Source organism: Tupaia chinensis, unplaced genomic scaffold (genome assembly GCF_000334495.1).
Source record: "Tupaia chinensis unplaced genomic scaffold, TupChi_1.0 Scaffold000276_1, whole genome shotgun sequence".
Lineage (NCBI taxonomy): Eukaryota > Metazoa > Chordata > Mammalia > Scandentia > Tupaiidae > Tupaia > Tupaia belangeri.
The window spans coordinates 423,305-429,304 of NW_006159758.1; the positions used below are offsets into that span (position 1 = coordinate 423,305).

Below are 6,000 nucleotides of genomic sequence, written 5' to 3' on the forward strand. Positions count from 1 at the left end.
TTATCTTGGAGATTAAGATTTCAACATATGAACTTTGGGGGACACAAGTATTCAGAACATAACATAAGCATAGAAAAAAAACATAGTAACTTTTGCTTTATAAATTTATAAGTGAGATAAAATATGCTTGATTTACTTAAGATAAAATAGTAATGTTCATCAATTGCATTATTCTGGGAAACAATAGCTTATTTGGCCATTGTAGCATTTGAAGTGCTGAAGGCAAATGTTATTAACTAATTAGAATTGGTTTTTATTAGTTATCTAGTGTGTGGTTAACCCTTTGGTAAGTTCAATGTGTCTGCAATAGAGATATAGAACATAATTTATGACCTACAGGAACTTATAAGCTAATTCAGGAAACAAAACCAACACACCTTAAACAACTAAAGAAGAATTAAGTAAATTCAATCAAATTTCATAGATTATAATAGGCAAAAATAAGAGAGATTTATGGACTAGGTGAGACTTGAACTGTTCTTGACATATGAGTGGAATTTAGATACTCAGGGCAAAGCAGTCAGGTCAGATGAGAAAGAATCTATAGAAAATAAATCACAGAAGGCAAATAATGATATTATATGGTATGTGAAAGTTTTTCAGAATTGAAATGGAACCATTTGTGTCAGCTTGTGCTAAAACCCTGACTAAAAAGGTCGTAGAGAAGGTGTTTTATCACACTAGCATGCCTGAGAACAAGAACTATCATTTAGAGAACTCTACTAGAAACACAACCTTCACAAAGACCATTGCAACCTGATAGAAGGACTAATTCTATAAGGGTATTTGCCCAGAGGCTGCCTGTCCAACCTTCGATGTACATACACCATTGTTGTTATTGATCCTGGTAGCTGAGGATAATAGTTAATAACCTTTTCCTCCTCCCCTGCCACATGTGGTTTTTGGCTTTAAAGTCTGTCTGAGCATTGGAAGACCTTGGTGAGCATATTTGGGGCTATCTGCATTATGTTTATCCATGCTGCAAGCTAGATGTGGTTATGCATATTTGGCTTAGAAGAAACCTCTTTCAGTATTTTACAGAGTTTGATTATTTTCTGCTAACAGTTGGAATAGTGAGATTCCCCACCAAACTAAAGCTACATTTCATATAATAGTAGGAAATTGTTAATACCCTTGACTATAGAATTCCAGGAGCATTTTTATCTTTGAAATGTAAGTGTTTAATAAATATTTACCAAATTAAATTAGTCTAAGATACATGTTGTCCTATTCATTTATTTTACAAAAAAAAAAAAAATTAAAGGGAAAAAAAAGAAACAAAGAAAGAAAAAAGGAAATGGAAGTTTGGGAAAAATCATGAAATCATGATTACTTGTATAAGATCCCAGCTTTAGAAAATTGTACACATTATCCAATATCTTTCAACTTCTGTTCCAATGCCCTTTCACCACTAGAAAGTTCCAGAGGGTGAAAGTCATTTTATGTTCACCCATCCAAGAGCCACTAGAGATTTAGTATAAAATTCTAGTTGAAGGCAATAGAAAAGCTGAGAAACTTAAATCTCTTTAGAAGTGCTTGTTCAAAAGGGAGAGAAGAAAAAAAAAACACTTCAAGTGGGAAGCTGTGACTGACTTGATCTTTTACATAATCTATAGTGTAAAGAAGCTGTGGACTTCAGAAGACCCAGGGTTCGAGCTTCACTAACAGCTTTCCCACATAAAAACAAGTGAAACACCTCAACTCAACTCATGCATGCTAAGCTATGGAATGACAGGGTCAAAGATGTCCAGACTTCCTGACTACTTTCTGCCCTCAGAACCATGTTGTTTATGCCTACCAGGCTTCGGAAGGGAAAGACACCTGATTGTACATCTTCATTCGTATGTCTTCTCAAGGAAATCCAAGTGTATTGATGCAAAGTGGAAAATGGCTTTCCATCATCGCTAATTGTTCCACATCCTTCCAGACATGCAGCTAATTTGAAACATGGAAGAAAGTGACAAACGCAATCATCTCCAGATTTCTGGACATTTTCACTATGAATATTAAACTGATAAATTGAATTTCTTATTTTATAGCCATGTATTTTGTTTTGTTTTGTTTTGTAATGTGGAAAACAGTTTTGCAGTATGCATCTTTCTGAAGGTAAATCTCTTGTTTCTATTTTCATTTTAAAGTCATAGCTTCAAGTGAAGTTTTATCTTTATTGTATTGCCATTGTTTATAGTTTTCCCTTCTTTTTGCCTGACAGCTATATTGAATTAACCTTTATCACACTGAAACTTAGGAACATTCAGGTGCCATCTACTGCTAGAGTCCTTTCTGAGTATAGTGTTGACTCTATTGTATGATTTTGCTGTATCCAGGTGGCTAGCACAAAATGGTATGAATAATAATAAAAAAATACATAAATAAAAAATAAAATTAAAAAACTATTTATGAAGGGTCAATTGCTACTATGGTAGTTAAGACAACTGGATCCCACGTGGCCAACTGCATGGTTCAAATACTAGACTCATTTGCTTGAAATACACACTTGGCACATGTGCAAGCATTCCCAAAGTCAAAAGAGTAGAATGGAGAAAAGATGGCAGTATGGCTGTCTCTTCTGGGGAGTGCTTTTTCACTTTCCTTCTCTCTAGGACTTTCTTTGGTAAGCATACACACCCTATAGCAAGCTAAAATATATATGTATATGTGTATATATGTGTGTGTATGTGTGTATGTGTGTGTGTTATTCTTTGCACATTACATTTGAAAAAATGATATTCAATATCATCTGACAAAAATGTGTACATAGTACATATATACATATACACACAGATATATGCATATATTATTTATTGGAAGAGTCATGACATATTTTTCTATGTTTGTTAGATGACATAAAGTGCCATTTTATTCTTTTTCTTTGAGAGAGAGAGATTTTTGCTATAGGGTACATGTGCTTGCTGGAGAGACAAGGAGAGACAGATAAACAGAAAGTAAGAAATCATCCCCCAGGGAGAAGGCCATGCCAAAATATCTTCTCCTCCTTTCTGCTCTCAGGATCCTGGGCACACACACACTTGCACTCAGCATGAGATTTAAGGTGCCAGGTCTGGGATATGAATGACAGACATGGGAATCCAATAACATAACCTGTCATCTGCTGGTCCTGAGTACTATTTTCTTAAAAGTAAAGCACAAGGAATTCCTAGCAAAAATTTAAAAAGAAAAGGAAAAAGGGAAGCTCTAACTGCAAAGAGAAAAATAACAACAATGAAATTTTTCATTGGTAGGTCACAAGAAAACTAACTTGCTGTGTGTTAAACACTTTTAAATAAAGTATTTCACATAGACATTCAAGGATCCCATCATCCAGGGAAAGTAGGCATTTCACAGGCCCAAGAAGTACTGACCTAAGTCAAGTCACATATTCATTCCATCAACAGTGTTTAGACTTCTGGCTCTAAGTTCATTATTCTCTCTACTGTAACATGCTACTCTGAATTATTCTGAGCATCAAGGATAGCAAAAATTTGTTCAATAGTGTAGAATTTTATCTTACGCATGATTAACTGATATGAAAGATAGTATCTTTTGGATACTATCATTTAACTAGTAACCTGCTTGACAGAGTCAACAGAAGTTCTAAACAACTTATTATTTTTTTAAGAGAGATTTTTGCGATAGGGCATATATGCTCATTGGAGAGACAGAGACAGAAAGCGAAAAATCACCCACCAATGGGATGACGACGCCACAATCCCTTCTCCTCCATTCTCCTCTTAGTATCTTGGGCACACACGCACATAAACCTGGCGTGAATTTAAGTCATCAGGTCTAGGACTTCAACTGTGGTCAACTACGTGGGAGTCCAGGAACATAACCATTGGTTGATCTCTTAAACAACTTATTTTTTTTGAAAAACAATACAAACAAAATTTATGCCATCTTTGATCCCTTGAACAACTTTTTTAAAATAAAAATATACAAACAAAATATAACAAAATGTGTCATGAGCCAAAAAAATTAGTAAATAAGTGTCAGTAGCTACTTTTATTCATTTCCCCAACAAGGAATCCTAGCCTTTGCATAGTTAAAGACATGCAACTTTCCAGTTTAATAATATTACTATTTAGTCAGACCACATGTCACAGGCTGGCAATATTAAATAAAACATGTGTAGAGCAGACGACATGACTTGACTAATGTGGTTCCACAAGCATATGTCATACGCAATATACCTGATGGAAACTCAAATAGCAGCATAAATAAGATAGATCCACTAAAGATTTTGAAAACCTTAAAATAACCCTCCTATAGTTTTATTTTTCTAAACTTATAATCAGGCATCACTTTTGTCTTGCTATTACAGAGAGGTATGTTTTCTTCCAAAGCTATTTGTGTGGAGACAGATGCTCTGCAGTGAGCAAATATCAAGGAAATAATGAATTGGAAGTGACAAGTGCCTTCAGCCAAAAGTCCAAAGGGAGTTGTCGTTGTCTTGAAATCATACATAGCAGAAGGAGCCAAGGAAAGAAAAAAATGGCAGAAGTGCCAGTGTTAATCCAAAAATTAAGCTCAGGGGTTATGTTAGGTTCAAGCTAATTGAACCAGTAATGGTCTTTCTTTCATTCTGAATTAAAGTGTGTTCAAAAAAAGGGCATGCCAGAATATTCTCAACTGGATTAGGGGAAATGAGACAGCTGAATCAGCAGCATAATCAAGAAATATTTGCTAGAGTGATGTGGATTTATTGAGCAAGATAAATCGATGTGGTTCCATTCCTGTAAGAGTTTATAAACTAGGGCTGACAGCACTGATTGGAAAGAGGCAGGGGGAACAACAAAAAGAAGATATTGAATGAATGGCGTTGTGTTGGGAGCAGTCCAGACAGTCTAGTGTACCACCCCTGCCCTCTAGAAACTTAGAATCTAAAGAATATAATAGGAGCAAAGTAAAAGTAACGCCATCATCTCTGGTGCCATTTCTTGCACAATTGCATAGTGATAAACAATATCCAAGTAGCTTGACATGCATGGTCTCTTTCAATCTTCAGAGAACCTCTACAAAGTTGTTATTATTGTATCAGTTTTAACACTAAAAAACCTCAAGCTTAGAGATAATTTTCTCTAGTGTCATAAAAATAGGTGGATAAATTCAAGGTCTCACTTCAAAGCCTGTGCTGTTCATGTATATTTCTGTCCCCTAAATTAGTCACAAGTATATTTGATTCAAAGGAAAAAATTACTAATTTGAGACAGAACTGGATAGTGGAAGGAATGCATTTATTACACTATAAAACACAAAAGAACGATTGGCACATTTATTAATAAAAGTGCTATTTATGATTACATGAAGAGGGGATAGCTAACATACATTTGACCCCAATTATAATTGATATTGTGTGAAAGCACTGAATGTATCTAAATTGGAGCTTTAAGAAATGTAAACAGAGGGACCAGCAGTTAGCGTAATGGCTATGTTGCTGGACTCCCACGTAGTCGACCATGGTTCGCGTCCCAGACCGGGTGGCTTAAAACCCATGCCGGGCGCATGTGCATGCATGCCCAAGATCCCTAGAGGAGAATGGAGGAGAAGGGATTGTGGCGTGGCCATCCCCTCTGGGGGGTGATTTCTCGCATTCTGTCTCTATGTCTCTCTCTATCTGTCTGGCAAGCGCATGCGCCCTATAGTGAAAAACCTCTCAAAAAAAAAAAAAAGAAAAGAAAAGAAATGTAAACAGGAACCAGCAGTTAGCATAAAGGCTATGTCGCTGGACTCCCATGTAGTCAACCACGGTTCGCGTCCCGGACCCGGTAGCTTAAAACTCACGCCAGGCACGTGTGCGTGCGTGCCCAAGATCCCCAGAGGAGAATGGAGGAGAAGGGATTGTGGCGTGGCCATCCCCTCTGGGGGGTGATTTCTCGCATTCTGTCTCTATGTCTCTCTCTATCTGTCTGGCAAGCGCATGCGCCCTATAGTGAAAAACCTCTCAAAAAAAAAAAATGTAAACAGAAAATTTAATTCTCTCTCACCATCAGATGCCAATGA

At 36.4% G+C, this 6,000-nt stretch overlaps 1 long non-coding RNA gene across 1 annotated transcript in view; it reads left to right on the forward strand.

Annotated features, from left to right (window-relative positions):
• Positions 1-1,693, forward strand: part of LOC102484163 (uncharacterized) — a 181,592-nt gene extending 179,899 nt beyond the window's left edge. Inside the window, exon 4 of the long non-coding RNA XR_334768.1 lies at positions 1,617-1,693. This is a non-coding gene — a long non-coding RNA (uncharacterized LOC102484163). The remainder of the gene's footprint in view (positions 1-1,616) is intronic.
• Positions 1,694-6,000: the final 4,307 nt, after the last annotated feature.